Below are 17,007 nucleotides of genomic sequence, written 5' to 3'. Positions count from 1 at the left end.
AAGGAAAGCGGCATTCTCATCAAACCTTCGTGAAGCTGTGCGGAATCTGGTACCAATTCAAAAGACTGAACAGACAGCCGGTAAGATCGCCGCGTTAATCAGACTTTGTTGCGAGTGTCACTTGTTGATTGTTGCACGCTGATGAGGCGTTGATATGCGGGCGGGAGATTACACTTGTGTTTGTGCGCTGTAGTATCTGTGTGTTGTAAATATTCACGCGGTAGTTTACGGAATGTATTGTGTAAATAGTGGTTGGTCAATTTTATTGCAGTTTGTTTAATTTAGTGATTTAATTCCCAATGTGTTCTGATATGTGGGATACTGTTATACTGAATTGGTTGTTTGTAAAGACATGCGTTTAAGAGCGTGCATGGTCCTACTTTCATATAACATTTGTCTAAAATGGAAGTCAAGAATATTTAAGTGCTAAAATTGTAGATTGTAGTTCAATGGGAGTGAATATGTATTGTAAATACTTATATGGGTAAAAGAGCGATTTATTGTGTTTGGTTACTCATGTAATTTACTGTGCCTCCCGTAGTTTAAATTGTAATTTAATATCTGTGATGAATTCAAAGTCAAATAATTCATTTAGAAATCTGTTTATTTATATATACATAAGTGTTTAGAGTCAAGTTCTGATAATTAATCATTTTGAGCCCTGTGTGTCTGTTTTTACAAAAAATGTGCAAATTGGTAAATCGTTGGTGTTTTCTGGTTTTAAGGTTTTCCACCTGTAAATATCTGGGCTGCAAAAAGTGAAGACAAATAAAAGGACAAAGATGCAACAGAGGCCTGGTTATTGAGTGAAACCCAGTTTAATTGTTCATGATTGGTGCCTCCCTATCAAGTGAGGGTTAAGCACAGCCAAGAAGAAAAACACTTGACAATTGTTCTAACCACTTCTTTAAACCCCTGTTAAATACTCTGAATTTTTAGTTTTTCTTTCCTTCCCTTTTAATTTATAACTAGGAACTATTTTTCTACTTTTCAAAGTTACTGAATGCTAGACCATTCAAATGTTCAGGTAATACCTCACTCAAATGAAAAGAATCAACTGATTAAAATTTCACATATCAATGTCAGAATCAACTGATTAAAATTTCACATATCAATGTCAGAACACATCACATGAACAGTGAATACAATTGAAATGTCCATACACTGCGAATGAGCTATTGAAGTCTCTATGGTAACGGAAGAGTCAGTAGAAAGCATTTTTTTTTCCTAAAGCGCTCCGTTCATTCAGTGAGCAAGCGTTAGAATGTTCTGTCTACTCAGTTGTGAAATATAACGAGTGGAAGAAAACTCAAGGATGTATCCAACCAGTTTATCCGGCGTGAATCCAAGAAATTTCAGTCCATTCCACTCTTTGGGTGGCCCGCCATCTGTTTCTCTCCTCGACTACGCAGTTCAGCGTCAGCGATTCAGTAACTCGAACACAGTCCGAAAAGCACAAAAAAATCCCGGCCAATTCCTTTGTAAACAACTCAACAAATGTTGTTTCCTCCGTGTGACGCAGCTGATATAAACTATGTGACGCAGCTGATATAAAGTTAATTTATTCGATCTCAAAGTCTATAACTCGTTACAAAACTCACTCAAATCAGCAAATCTCGTTCAATATATGTTCCTAAACAATTCAGTTTTAGGTTTTAACCAGTAACTTCTCATATTCTTCTCTTTTCAGGGTTTCTTGGCAGAAAACACATCTTTTTCCAAGTTCAACCAAATCTCCGTCTAACTTGTGGGCGGAGTTACCATCACTGAATCAACCTAATTGGTCAATCTACATCTGCAGTGCGATTTCATCATTTCCATTGGGTAAGTTTTTCTGCAATATGCCTTATATTCCATTTAATATAATTTTAATATTATTGCAGTTAATAAAATCAAAACAATTTATTTGATCATCTAAGGAATTTTGTTTTTAATTTATTTAGTTTTTTCGCTATGGCTGTTAAATTGGGCCCTATTTTGGCCCTGGGTTACATACAGCCAATAAGTTCAGAGATGCCAAACTTGTGCCAAGACTGAATTTCAAATGGGACGTATTTCCAAATGGATGCGTGTAAAAAATGAATACACTCTGTAAGAAAAAGAAAAGCACAAGGATAAAGATTATGATGTAACAGGGGAGTGAGAATATATGAGCAGAACACAGTGGATATCTCAGTGTCAAAACCCAATCTAGAGCCACCAGTTGATGCAGGTGAAAACCATACAAACTTAACGCTGACCAAGACTGGAAAACTATGTCAGTGTACCAGTATACTTTTATGTAGGGATGCACCGATTGATCGGCTGGTGACCGGAATTGGCCGATTTTCACGTGATCGGCCGTGACCGGCGACCGGCCGGTCAGTCTGACAAATGCCGATTTTATGCCGGTCAAATGCGCTCGGGCGCCACATGATTAACATCGCGCAACATCAGAATCACACGTGCACACGGAACACGCATGTAGGAAACCTCGTGAATTACGTCCGTTCAGACCGCAAGCGCGTATTTTTTTTCAGCGTGCATTTTAATCGATGAGTGCTTTCACAACGGAAGCAGGAGCAGCGCGTGAGCGTCAAGCAGGAGCGTCGCGAGCAGTGAAGCGCGTGTTCGGCAGTGAAGCGCGTGTTCGGCGCCGAGTCTATTTGCTGCACTGCTCACGCTCAATTAAAGGGAAAGCACACTTTTGATGGATAAAATAGCCTAAATAGGGTTTCACAAAAAAGCGCCCAAAATGCACAGAATTTGCGTGTTTTAACAAGAACTGGAGTAGGCTATGTCAGAAAAGAAAACGAAGACTAATATTTATAGAAAATGTACCCATTTAAACTTGTTTTATTATTCAGTTTGTACAAGTGATTGCAATAGGCCTGTGTGTGAGTGCTTTGAGAAATATATTTATACTGCAAGGCTATTTATTTTTTATTTATATATAATTTTATTGCCATTCCCTGTTTTCATACAGACGTTTAGTTTGCTAAATACATTTATAAAAAATTATTGGATATTGAATGTGAAAAGGAAATTTTTCTTCTATAACACTGCACTTTAGATGTTTGAATTACCCACACCTGGAGTAATTTATATAGTTCTATTTTATAGCGTTTATCTGTTCAAAAAAATATGTACTATGCAAATTGTTAAATGTTCTATTACAGAAAAGATATAAAATAAATATTTGTGTGTGCTGTAAAGTGGTTAGAAAAAATTAAATCGGAATCGGCTAAAATCGGTATCGGCAGGTCAAACTTAATGAAAAATCGGAAATCGGAATCGGCCCAGAAAATTGTAATCGGTGCATCTCTACTTTTATGAGTAGAAATGTCACTGTCATAAGATTTAGGAGCAGTTCTATCAGGTCACTGAAGAGGAGGATGGCAATAAAGGCTGAGATTCGGCCTCTGTGGCGGTGCATATGACCAGAGGCCCAAACCAGAGCTGGCAGACCCACACAAACACTAGCGATGAGAAAGATAATCAGTCTGATATCTGAACTTCAAGTCAAGTCAAGTCAAGTCAAGTCATCTTCATTTATATAGCGCTTTTAACAATGTAGATTGTTTCAAAGCAGCTTTACAGAGATAAGCGTATAATTTAAGGTAACAGATTGTTTTGGCTTTATAGCAGAGTTAAGTTATTTTCCATCTAAAGTTAGTTTTGATTGATTTGCTTCCGTCGCAACGATCATTTGTTATTAAATTAGGGGCCGCTAAGACGACACCATTCCCTCTACACAGACTTTAAACGCGAACCTGTGAGAAACGCTGATGGCGTTCACATGCGCATTTAGAATGGGTTCTATAGTTATGTGCGTTTGAAAATACGCAGGTTTGGAATTCCCTACAAGCCAAGCCTAAACAAAGTACTTGTCTTTCCTTATAAATTTTGATAAAGAATTTAATTTTATTTTGTTGCTTTGGGGTAGGAACGCGAAACGAATTTTCCCGACAATGCCTTATCTGTATAGTGGTAGAGGGATCCTCCATCGGGAGAGACTAGTTGGCACTTCAGCACGGCGTTGTCATCGGTCCAGGCGAAGGTCCTTCGTCAGATCTGGATACGGCCTGGATCCGGCAGGCTGCAGGAAAACCTCGGGATAAACACAGACACTAAAATTAGCGTAGATGCCATTCTTCTCATGATGTAACGAGTACATCAGGATTTATGGGAAGTGTTCCCGGTTCCGGCTGACCTAATCTATGCAGCCTAACATTAAATTATAGAAGTCTATAATGTATTATGTGAATGCTAGGTCAAAGAGATGTGTCTTTAATCTGGCTTTGAACTGACAGAGTGTGTCTGCTTCCCGGACAATGGTAGGAAGACTGTTCCAGAGTTTTGGTGCTAAATAGGAAAAGGATCTACTGCCAGCAGTCGATTTTGATATTCTAGTTATTAGTAACTGGCCGGAATTTTGAGATCGCAATAGACGTGACGGACTATAATGCGTTAAGAGCTCGCTCAAGTACTGCGGAGCTAAACCATTTAGTGCTTTGTAAGTAATCAGCAATATTTTAAAATTTATGCGATGTTTAATAGGGAGCCAATGCAGTTTTGACAGAACTGGGCTAATATGGTCATACTTCCTGGTTCTGGTAAGAACTCGAGCTGCTGCGTTTTGAACCAGCTGTAGTTTGTTTATTAAGCGTGCAGGGCAACCACCCAGTAGAGCATTACAATAATCTAGCCTTGAGGTCATGAACGCATGAACTAATTGTTCCGCATTTGTCAATGAGAGCATATGGCGTAATTTAGATATATTTTTAAGATGGAAAAATGCAGTTTTACAGATACTAGACACGTGACTTTCAAATGAAAGATTGGTATCAAAGAGCACACCCAGGTTCCTAACCGACAATGAAGACTTAGCCTAACAGAGCAGCCATCGAGTGTTAGACAGTATTCTAGGTTATTACGTGAGGAAGTTTTTTGTCCAATAATTAGAAACTCTGTTTTTTCAGAATTTAGAAGTAGGAAATTACGAGTCATCCAATTTTTTTATATCCGCTATGAATTCCGTTAATTTTGTGTATTGATAAGTTTCGATAGGTTTTGAAGAAATATACAGCTGAGTATCGTCAGCATAACAGTGAAAGCTAATTCCATGTTTCCTAATGATATCTCCTAATGGTAGCATGTACAGAGTGAACAGCAGCGGTCCTAGTACTGAGCCTTGTGGTACGCCATACTGAACTTGTGATCGATGAGACATCTCATCATTTACTGCTACAAACTGATAACGGTCAGATAAGTATGATTTAAACCATGCTAGTGCATTTCCCGTAATGCCAACATAATGTTCTAATCTATTTAAAAGAACGTTGTGGTCAATGGTGTCAAATGCAGCACTAAGATCGAGTAACACTAATAGCGAGATACAACCACGATTGGATGATAAGAGCAAATCATTTGCGACTCTAACGAGAGCTGTCTCGGTACTATGGTACGGTCTAAATCCGGACTGGAAATCCTTGCAGATATCATTTCTTTTAAGAAAGGAACACAGTTGTGAGAATACTGCCTTTTCTAATATCTTTGACAGAAAAGGTAGATTCGAGATCGGCCTGTAATTGACTAATTCTGTAGGATCAAGTTGCGTTTTTTTAACAAGCGGTTTAATCATAGCCAGCTTAAAGTTTTTTGGTACGTATCCTAGAGACAAAGATGAATTAATGATATTAAGAAGAGGATCTAGGACCTCTGGAAGCATCTCTTTCAGTAGCTTAGTTGGTATAGGGTCTAACATACATGTTGTCGATTTAGATGATTTAATGAGTTTAGTAAATTCTTCCTCTCCTATAGCAACGAATGAATAAAATTTTTCCTCAGGGAGACTACAATGCACTGCCTGATGCGATACTGTAGTAGACGGTTGCATAGTTATAATTTTGTCCCTGATATTATCAATCTTATAAGTGAAGAAGTTCATAAAATCATTACTGCTGTGTTGCTTGGAAACTTCTGGGCTTGAAGCTTTATTTTTCGTTAGTTTAGCCACCGTTTAAATAAATACCTAGGATTATGTTTATTTTCTTCTAATAGGGTTGAAAAATAAGCAGATCTAGCAGCTTTTAAAGCCTCTCTGTAAGTAATAGAGCTCTCCTTCCATGAAATGCGAAATACCTCTAGTTTTGTTTTCTTCCAGTTGCGCTCCATTTTTCTGGCTGCTCTCTTAAGGGCCCGAGTGTGCTCGTTGTACCACGGCGTTGGACTATTTTCTTTAATCTTCTTTAAGCGCAACGGAGCAACTGTGTCTAAAGTGCTGGAAAAGAGAGAGTTAAACGTTTCTGTTGTAATATCTAGTTCTTCTAAGCTATCTGGGATGCTGAGATGATGAAACTGATCAGGAAGATTATTAATAAAGCAATCTTTAGTAGCAGAAGTGATAGGTCTCAAATATTTGGAACACGGAGTCGGCTTACACGAGACTAGGTAATGATCTGATATGCCATCGCTCTGCTGCAGAATTTCAACGGCATCAACATCTATTCCGTGTGATAATATTAGATCTAGAGTATGATTACGACGATGAGTAGGTCCTGACACGTGTTGTCTAACTCCAATTGAATTTACAATGTCTTTAAATGCCAATCCCAATGCATCTTTTTCATTATCGATGTGTATATTAAAATCACCAACAATTAGTACTTTATCTGCAGTCAATATTAATTCTGATAGAAAGTCCGCAAATTCTTTGATAAAGTCTGTATGGTGGCCTGTATACAGTAGCCAGCACAAATCTCAAACGTGATTTATCGTTTACACTATATATTTTTACATTAAGCACCAATGCTTCAAAAGAATTATATTTAAAACTTGATTTCTTAGTGGTTTTGAAACTATTACTATAAATTACAGCAACACCACCCCCTTTGCGTTTCAGACGAGGCTCATGTTTATAACAGTAATCTTGCGGGGTTGATTCATTTAAAGTAATGTAATCGTTTGGTTTTAGCCAGGTTTCTGTCAAACACAGCACATCTAGGTTATTATCTGATGTGCGTATCACCCCCTTTGCGTTTCAGACGAGGCTCATGTTTATAACAGTAATCTTGCGGGGTTGATTCATTTAAAGTAATGTAATCGTTTGGTTTTAGCCAGGTTTCTGTCAAACACAGCACATCTAGGTTATTATCTGAAATCATATCATTAACAACGAGTGCTTTTGAAGTAAGCGATCGAATATTCAGCAACCCAAGCTTTAGCATTTGCTCATCTGTATTATAGCTGTTTTTTATTTGTTGAACATCAATTAAATTTTTAACCTTAGATGGGTTTAAACGTTTTTTGGATTTCCAAGTTCGGGGAACAGACACAGTCTCTATATGATGATAGCTAGGTGAAAGAGGCTCTATGTGATGTGATTTATCTGACCTTGGTGACGCGAGGCCGCTAGCAGACGGTCGGTTTAGCCAGTCTGTCTGCTTCCTAACCTGAGCCCCAGATTGTCATGTTTGAGCTCTAAGACTATGAACCATATTACTAGAGAGAAGAGCAGCACCATCCCAGGAGGGATGAATACCATCTCTTTTCAACAGGTCAGGTTTGCCCCAAAAACTTTTCCAATTGTCTATGAATTCTATATTATTAAGCGGACAACACTTAGACAGCCAACCGTTAAGCGAACACAATCTACTAACTATCTCATCACTCCTGTGAACAGGAAGGGGGCCAGAGCAAATTACAGTCCTTGACATCGTACTTGCAAGTTCACACACCTCTTTAATATTAATTTTGGTGATCTCCGACTGGCGGAGTCGAACATCATTAGTGCCGACATGAATAATGATCTTAGAGAATTTACGATTAGCATTAGCCAGCACTTTTAAATTTGCTTTGATGTCAGGCACTCTGGCTCCCGGCAAACATTTGACTATGGTGGCTGGTGTCTCTGTTTTCACGTTCCGTGTAATAGAATCGCCAATAACTAGGGCACAATCATTCTCAGTGGGTGTTTCACTGAGCGGGGCAAATCGATTTGTTATGGTAATCTGAACGGAAGAGTGGGTTTTAGATCCACGACTAGAGCGATCCCTCACTGTCACCCATTTGCCCGGCTGCACAGGCTCTACTTCAGCCAGAACCGACTCATGTAAAGTGTTCACTATGCTATGCGCATCCAAAACATCTAAAGCACTAGCACTCTTACTATCCTCAATTAAAGTTTGGATGCGTGTTTCTAATTCTGAAATCTTCTCTGTCAACCTAACTGTCTCCTTACATTTATCACATATAAATCCTATATTGCCGACAGAGAAGGCTATGCTAAACATGTGACATGAAGTGCAGGTGACAATAACAGGACAAGACATTACTCACCGTGTTTTTTGACTGATTCTTACTCACCTGAACTTTTTATGAACTCAAAGGCGCGGGCGCGCGAGAGAAAAATAAATAAATAAAAATAACTGAGCGCACGGGTGGCGCGTTAACAGGCTAGCGAATTACTAGCGTTTTGTGCTAGTAGTACTAATAACAGAAGCTAGCGATGTCAGGTTAATCTGAGATGTTGGGTAAAATGTAGTAGTATAAACAACTAGAAATGGTAGTAAATGATGGTTCAAAACAAAGAAATACAAGGCTAAGACGGAGCTTACAGCACCGAAGCAAACAAACACACTCACAGCAGGCAGCGAGGCAGACAATCGTGAAGAATAGTGATCTGAATAAAAGTCCATTTGATGTATGTGCAGATCTTCGTGATACAGTAATTTCAGTTGCTTGAGATGACACGATTTGAGTTGTTTTTGTTTTCTATGGTCACTTTGAGCTGCTGAAAGACAATATATGTTAGAGAACTGATTTGTTTTGTGTTTATATAAAATGTATTTCCAATATGATATATTTGAATCATCATAAAACAATAAAGTGATCAATCACATTATGCTAATGTTACAGGCCCCGTGCAGAACGCCTTGTTTACAGATTGGAAAGTCCTGTGAAAACAGGAAAAATTGAAGAGACAGAAGCAAACGTGTATGCGTCGCACATAATCTCCAGCAACTGTTTATTTATTTTTTTCCACATTGTTTTCAAATAAAGTATTTTTTTCCTAATTAGTGCACAAGTGTCATTCTTTCTTTTTCTCTATTATCACAACAATGCACATTTCACATTTTCCTTTTTTTTTTCTCCACATAAAATTATACATTATAATTTTTCACATGGCTCTTTTAAATCTACTCAGAATGAGCCAAAGGGTATTTTATGTATATAAAATCAACACATGACTAAACATGTAAGGCCTAGAAACCTGAGAAATATATGTAACCCATACATAAACATTATAGTTACTGATTTTAAAATCAGCACTGCCATCACATTACATTAACATTAGTTTTTACCTCTGAATTGTCAGGAAATAGAACAGTATTAACTGCGTTTGCACTGAAATGGCTGTTTGAAACATTTGGCAGGAGAAATACATTGATATTTATACACGTGAACTCTAATAAACCAAAACACAAATTTAATACAAGTTAACTAATGAATGAACGCTATACCTGGTAACTGGAGCCTGTCTGATTCAAAATAAATGCATTACACGAGCACATGCTATCACAACATCCACAAAATGTCGGACGATCTACACACATTCACTATTTTCACCAACCAGAACATTTATGCATAAAATACAACAATAAAATGACAACATGAACATACACAAAGATCTCACATGACTCGTATGCATATTGTTTAGTTATTGTGAAAGGCATACCTGTGAAAACAGGAAAAATTGAAGAGACAGAGGCAAACGTGTATGCGTCGCACATAATCTCCAGCAACTGTGAGGGCGCTGGCGCGATACAGCTCTTCCATCCCAGTCCTCAATTCACTTTTTAGAATAAAGTCCCAGTCCTTGTTTAACTTTTTTTTAAATAAAAGTCCCGATCTCACAGACCCAAATAATGCTCTATTAAAATGAGCAAATTAAAGAAAATAAATTATTTCACCCAGAACCCCAAAATTTACATATTTTAGTATGTCACACTAACATTGTTCTCTATGGTATGCAGTACTAAAGTGCTGGAGGAAAACGTTATAGCTTTTTCTTCGAACCTCCATCTTAAATTCCAGCAGAGACTCTCTTCTCTTCACAGTTGTAAATGAAAATGGTGTTTGTCATGAACTATTCAATGAATATTGTTGTGTTTTCTCGTGTTGGTTTCTCAGTGTCCGTGGAGGCATGAAGAGAAGCACACAACATCTATCTATCAACATTATATCAACATTATATCAACAATATCAACATTCTATCGCCCTACAATCCATCGCACTCTTTAAGATCACTAAATTCGAGGCGTTTGGTCATACCTAGGATATTCAGATCCACCAAAGGAGGGAGACCATTTTCTCATTTAGCTCCAAAACTCTGGAATAGCCTTCCTGATACTGTTCGTTGCTCAGACTCGCTCTCCCAGTTTTAAAACTAGATTAAAGATGCATCTCTTCAGCCAGGCATTCATATAATATTTTAAATCTTACAGTTAAATTCGGTCTTTAGTTCATAAACGCCAGAGGAGAACCAGCCCCCGACTGAGCCTGGGTTCTCCCACGGTTTTTTTTTTTCTCCATTAGGTCACCTGATGGAGTTTTTCGGTTCCTTGCCACTGTTGCCTTTGGCTTGCTCAGTTGGGAATATTTTGGGGATATTTAATTTTAATTTTATCAATCAATAAATTCCATTAGAAACAAACCTTGTTGTATTATTTTAATTTAATACTGTGAAGCTGCTTTGATACGTGAAAAGCGCTATACAAATACACTTGACTTGACTTGACAACAAAGAGAGTCCGTTCAGGAACTTTACTTATTAAGACACAACTGTACATCAACAGGGATCTTATGCTCTTGCCCAGCGCTGATGGGTTTATATACAACCATCCGCACCGGTGCCTGCAAGCATACTGATGCTAAACGTAAACAATCAGTGAACTAATCCCTACGTAATGACGTACATACATCTGATTGGCTAATAAGAACACATTATGTAGGCCTATACATGTGAAATAACTGTAACAAACAATGCATTTACTGAACTAACATTATAACACCCCACCCCCACCCCCTACTTTTTTTTTAGCTCTGCAGAGTTCCTTCTGCACCACTGAGGGTAAACAGTTAACTTTTTGTTGTCTTCTATTTTCTTCTTTTAGTCCATATAACGACTTGGGGCTCGAACAAGTCACCCACTTTTTGTCTTCGTCCCTTTTCCACAGGGATTAGGGTCACAATTAGAGTTCGTTACAAGAAGGGTCAGAGGTCAGAGTTGTCAGAGGATGACGGGTTTGGTGCTTCTGCTCCTGTGGCAACAGGTACCTGAGCAGTTGTAGAAACCAGGGAGCCTTTCTCGGTGCAGATGTATTTGTGTCGCAGACGCTACATCCAGGCAGGTATGTGGTCACTTAGATAGGGTTGTAAGCGATTATGATGCAGTACTTTCTCACTTCGTCTGTCCCTGACAAATGATCGTTGTGACGGAAGCGAATCAATCAAAACTAACTTTAGCTGGAAAATAACTTTATTAAAGAACCGCTATAAAGCCAAAACAATCTCTGTTACCATAAATTATACGTTTATCTCTGTAAAGCTGCTTTGAAACAATCTACATTATTAATGTATGACTTGACTTGACTTGACTTTCGGGACTCAGCGGTTGCAGCCAGTTTGAGGAAGGAGCTGGGGTGTCATCACCTACTTCATTAACATCACTGGGAGTGTTAGTGCAACTACCCTCATTCTGACGGTCAAGGGAGTGTGTGCGTCTTACCGCCAAGGGAATGACATCATCGACATCTTCATTGAATCTGGCCCAGCCATTGATGGTGGACCTTTCGGCAGAAGCGATAGCCCTTGCATGGCAAGCTATCTAGCTCTCTTCCTGCTTGATAACAGTCACAAGGTTCTTCATTCAGAGTCCTTCGGGACAGAGCGTCAGCGTTGGTTCAGTTATATAGTGGTTTATTAATATTATATTATACTCTTGGGATAAAGTATCCCCCAACAGTGCACATTTTGGATGTCTTCCTATAAACACACTTTTTTCAGGTCATCATCTCATTAGTAGAGACTCAAGAGACCTCAAATGGGTGTCAGAGAAAGGAGATACTCAAAATGTGCAGTGTTGGGGGGTGCCAGGACCAGGGTTGAAAACCACTTCCATAGAAGAAACATTTTTGGTTCCAAAGAATCTTTCAGTGAACAGTACTTCAAAATAATCTTTTTTTTTTCTTTTAAGAACGTTTAAAAAAAAAAAATTAAAAGAAAGAAAATATTTTAACCATAAAGAAACTTGCCAATAAATAACATCTCAGTTAGGTATGTAACCCTCATTCCCGTTATGTCAGAACGACTGGAATCTCGCCTGAGAGCCCAATCACTTTCGAATTTAAACTAAACGAGCCAATTCATATTGGTGTGCGAGATTTGCATCATGCACTCCGCCTGGTAGAGCGGGTATAAATATTAGCACATGCAATCACACATTCAGGAGTCAATACCGTCAGAGAGGACTCTGCTCAGGGAAAGACTCTGGCTCGCCAACAGGGGAGCCGTACCGTGGAAGAATACACATATGGGATCGTCGTAGGGATCACAACACTATGGGCACCTACCCTATCACAGGTTTGTATTTACAAGTTTGTACAGACAAAGAGCTAATCTGATGTCCTGAAGCTCTGCGTTCGGTCCACTTACAAGTGCAAAGCCGAACGGGACAGAGCAAAGCAAGGGCTGGGTCTTTCTCCTCCAGGGGCAGGTCCTCCAGGTTCACCAACTGGTCCCTGAAAGTAGTGGTGGGAATCTTGGGCACATATACAGTAGGGGTGGAACGGTACACAGAAGTCACGGTTCGGTTCATACCTCGGTTCAGACATCATGGTTCGGTACGAGTTCGGTACAATGGAGGGAAAAGCAAAACAAAAATGCAGAAGGCAATTTTTTTATTGTGCATGTCTGTACCACCAAAGGAAAATAAATGTCTTAAGCCTTGTATTTTTTCAATAAGTTGTATTAATAAAGTAAAGGCATAGAACCAGTTTATTTGCTGTGCACTGACAATAGTTTTATATAATTAGTTTATTAATTAATTTAATAAAAAGACAAAAAGACATTGAGATACGTTTGGTAATTGTACCTGAATGAATTTAAAATTAATGTGCTAAATTTCAGATCAATATATTTCTTTTCCATAAAATTTTAATTAACACTAACTTTATTCTCATCCTAATTATAAATAATTTATTTCTGTATAAAATAATACAATTAAAACACATTTGATTTTCTTTTTTAATCAATGTAGAATTAAAATAAACAGATTAGTCATCTGTTTGAGGACAATAAATTAAAACCAATGTAATATGATGAATATCCAAAATATGGCACCGACAGACTGTTTATAAATGGGGTTGGATAAATATTTTTTGCTTTTAAACAGTGTGTGTCTGTGTGTGTGCGTGCGTGCGTGCGTGCGTGCGTGCGTGCGTGTGTGTGTGTGTGTGTGTGTGTGTGTGAGTGATTTTGGTTGGGTGACAGTTGTAGGTTACAGTTCGACAAGAGTTTATAGTTTGTCAAAAAGACAATGTTGTGTTTTATTGCGAGTATACACAAATATAAGGAAACACTTTGCAGTTTGAATGATGTCCTGTATGCACATCTGAGACTCACTTCCTGTTGTCGAATGCGCATGCGTCGCGTCTGAACGCGTTGTTGTCTTTGGGGCTCCATCGATTTGATTTATAATTCTTGATTTTACTCTTTAAACTTACTTACAACAAACATTTTCTACTTTTCCTCACTGAGAAGCACTACTGCTCAAACCTCGTAGTTACAACGCGGACTGTTGAGCAGATGCGTCTCAAGCCTATTAGTGATCCAACGCTGGATACTCCTATAGGTTACGTCCGTGGATCACGGCTGAACGCGTCTTCTCAACACTCACTTACAAACATTTTTCGCCTATCGTGCGTCTACTCTACACCCGTACCACTAAATAAAAAAAAAACGGATTATATCCAAGACTTCAGTCATAAATTAGTATTAATATTGATAGCATCACTGGTAGCGTCGTTGCTAACTTACTGTCCATCTGTTAAAATGGCGAATATATCAGATGTAAGTAGTTACTAACCCGCTGATTCCGACCTCGTCTACTCCGTGCGTTACTCAGCATCGGTCCCGAGCGCCGAGGTCGCGATCAGCCATGGTCTCGTTCACTCCAGCTCCAACATGCCACCACGAAGCCTGGATAGTTCCGCAGCGGAAGACGCGAGTCAGGTCTAGACCAAGACCCTCTCCGACCCTCCCGGTTTTCGAGTTATCCACACAAAACCGCTTCTCCCCTCTTCGCGAAACAGAACGCGATGCTGTGATCATCGGCGATTCCATCGTTCGGCACGTCCACGCTACATTAGGTAAAAGTAAGGTGCACAGTCACTGCTTTCCTGGTGCTCGTGTTTCTGAAATCGCTGCTCACGTACCCGAGATTCTGAACGGTGACGTGCGCGTCGGAACTGTGGTCTTGCACGCGGGAGTGAACGACATCAGGCTGCACCAGACGGAAGTTCTGAAGAAAGACTTCAGGAATCTGATCGATACGGTACGCAGCACATCGCCTGATATAACGATCATTGTGTCAGGACCGCTTCCCACGTACCGTCTAGGACATGACAAGTTTAGTAGATTATTCGCGCTAAATGAATGGTCAACGTCATGGTGCAATGAGCAGAAACTGCTCTTTGTAAATATTGTAGAAATTGGAATCTGTTTTGGGAGCGTCCTAGGCTTTTCCGTGCTGATGGCTTACACCCAAGCAGATTCGGAGCGGATCTTCTGTCGGATAACATCTCCAAAAAGTTAAATACCTTTTGACTAGTAACCAAAAGTCCAAATCATAGTCTCTGCTGCACCAAATTAACTGATATAAATACTAGTGTAGAACATTGCATAGAAATTTTGTCTATTCCTCGTTTAGTGCAATCAAATAATAAATCTACTGCAGGATCTAGGAAAAATCTAACTGTTATTAAAACAGAAAATGTTGCTATTAGTAAACAAAAAAAATTTCTAAAGCTAGGTCTTTTAAACATTAGACACTCACACCTAAGGCAGTTACTGTAAATGAAATAGTCACAGATAATAGCATCGATGTACTTTGCCTTACTGAAACCTGGCTTAAACCAAATGATTATTTCGGTCTAAATGAGTCTACTCCATCAGGATACTCCTATAAGCATGAGCCCCGTCTGATTGGTCGTGGCGGCGGTATTGCAACAATCTATAGAGATTTTCTTAGTGTTACTCAGAAAACGGGTTATAAGTTTATTTCATTTGAAGTACTTGTACTAAATGTTACGCTCTTAGATGCTAGAAAAACATCCCTATTATCTTTAGCCTTGGCTACCGTATATAGACCGCCAGGGCCTTACGCTGATTTCCTAAAAGAATTTGCAGATTTTCTCTCAAACCTATTGGTCAATGTCGATAAAGCATTAATTGTTGGAGATTTTAACATACACGTAGATAATCAAAATGATGCGTTAGGGGCTGCGTTTATAGATTTATTAAACTCCTTTGGGGTTAAGCAAAACGTTACCGGACCAACTCATCGTTTTAATCATACACTCGATTTAATTATATCACATGGAACCGATCCAACCGATATAGATATCATTCCACAAAGTGATGATGTAACTGACCATTACATGGTAACTTGCATATTACGTACCCCTGTAATATATCATGCTGCGCCGCGTTATCGATTAGTCAGAACAATCCTTCCATCCACCATAGATAATTTTTCAAATTGCTTATCGGATCTGTCTCAGCTGCTCAGTGAACCCAAACAAACAGATGAACTAGAGGAACTAACCAGCACTATGAGCACCATTCTCTCTGGAAAATTGGATATTGTTGCACCTATTAGACTAAAAAAGGTCAGAGAGAAAATTAAAGCACCATGGTACAACAATACTACGCGTGTTCTAAAGAGAGAAACCCGTAATTTAGAGCGTAAATGGAAACAAACTAATTTAGAGGTTTTTAGAATCGCTTGGAAAGACAGTACGTCACGTTATAAAAAGGCCCTAAAAGTAGCCAGGGCTGAGCACCTCCGCAAACTAATAGAAAATAACCAAAACAATCCTAGGTTTTTATTTAACACCGTGGCTAGACTAACAAATAAACAAGCGTCACCTGAACAAAATATTCCGTTACAGTTTAGTAGTAATGATTTCATGAATTTTTTCACTGAGAAAATAGAAAACATCAGAACCACAATTGTAAACGTTCAATCCTCAATCGCGCCTTATAACTCAGCCTCGATTATTACCCCGCAAGAACAATTACAGTGCTTTACAACTATAGAACAATAGAGATAAATAAACGTATCACTTCCTCTAAAACAACAACATGTTTATTAGATCCCATACCAACTAAACTACTGAAAGAAGTGTTACCTATAGTGGAAGAGCCTCTCCTCAATATTATTAACTCATCTTTATCTTTAGGTCATGTTCCAAGAACATTTAAACTGGCAGTTATAAAACCACTCATTAAGAAACCACAATTAGACCCAAATAACCTAGCAAATTATAGACCCATTTCAAATCTTCCTTTTATGTCTAAAATACTAGAAAAAGTTGTGTCCGCCCAACTAGGCTCTTTCTTACAAGAAAATGACATCTATGAAAAGTTTCAGTCTGGTTTCAGGCCGCACCATAGCACTGAAACTGCGCTCGTTAAAATCACAAATGATTTACTCTTAGCTTCTGACCAAGGCTGTATCTCAATACTAGTTTTACTTGATCTTAGTGCTGCGTTCGATACTATAGATCACACAATACTCTTAGATCGACTACAAAATTATACTGGTGTTCAAGGACAAGCATTAAGCTGGTTCAGATCATACCTATCTGACCGATACCATTTTGTCTATTTAAATGGAGAAAAATCGATCATAACTCCAGTAAACTATGGAGTGCCGCAAGGATCTGTGTTAGGCCCTCTATT

This window comes from Scardinius erythrophthalmus (genome assembly GCF_964197995.2).
Source record: "Scardinius erythrophthalmus genome assembly, chromosome: 2".
NCBI lineage: Eukaryota > Metazoa > Chordata > Actinopteri > Cypriniformes > Leuciscidae > Scardinius > Scardinius erythrophthalmus.
Note: the sequence above shows the minus strand (reverse complement) of the source record.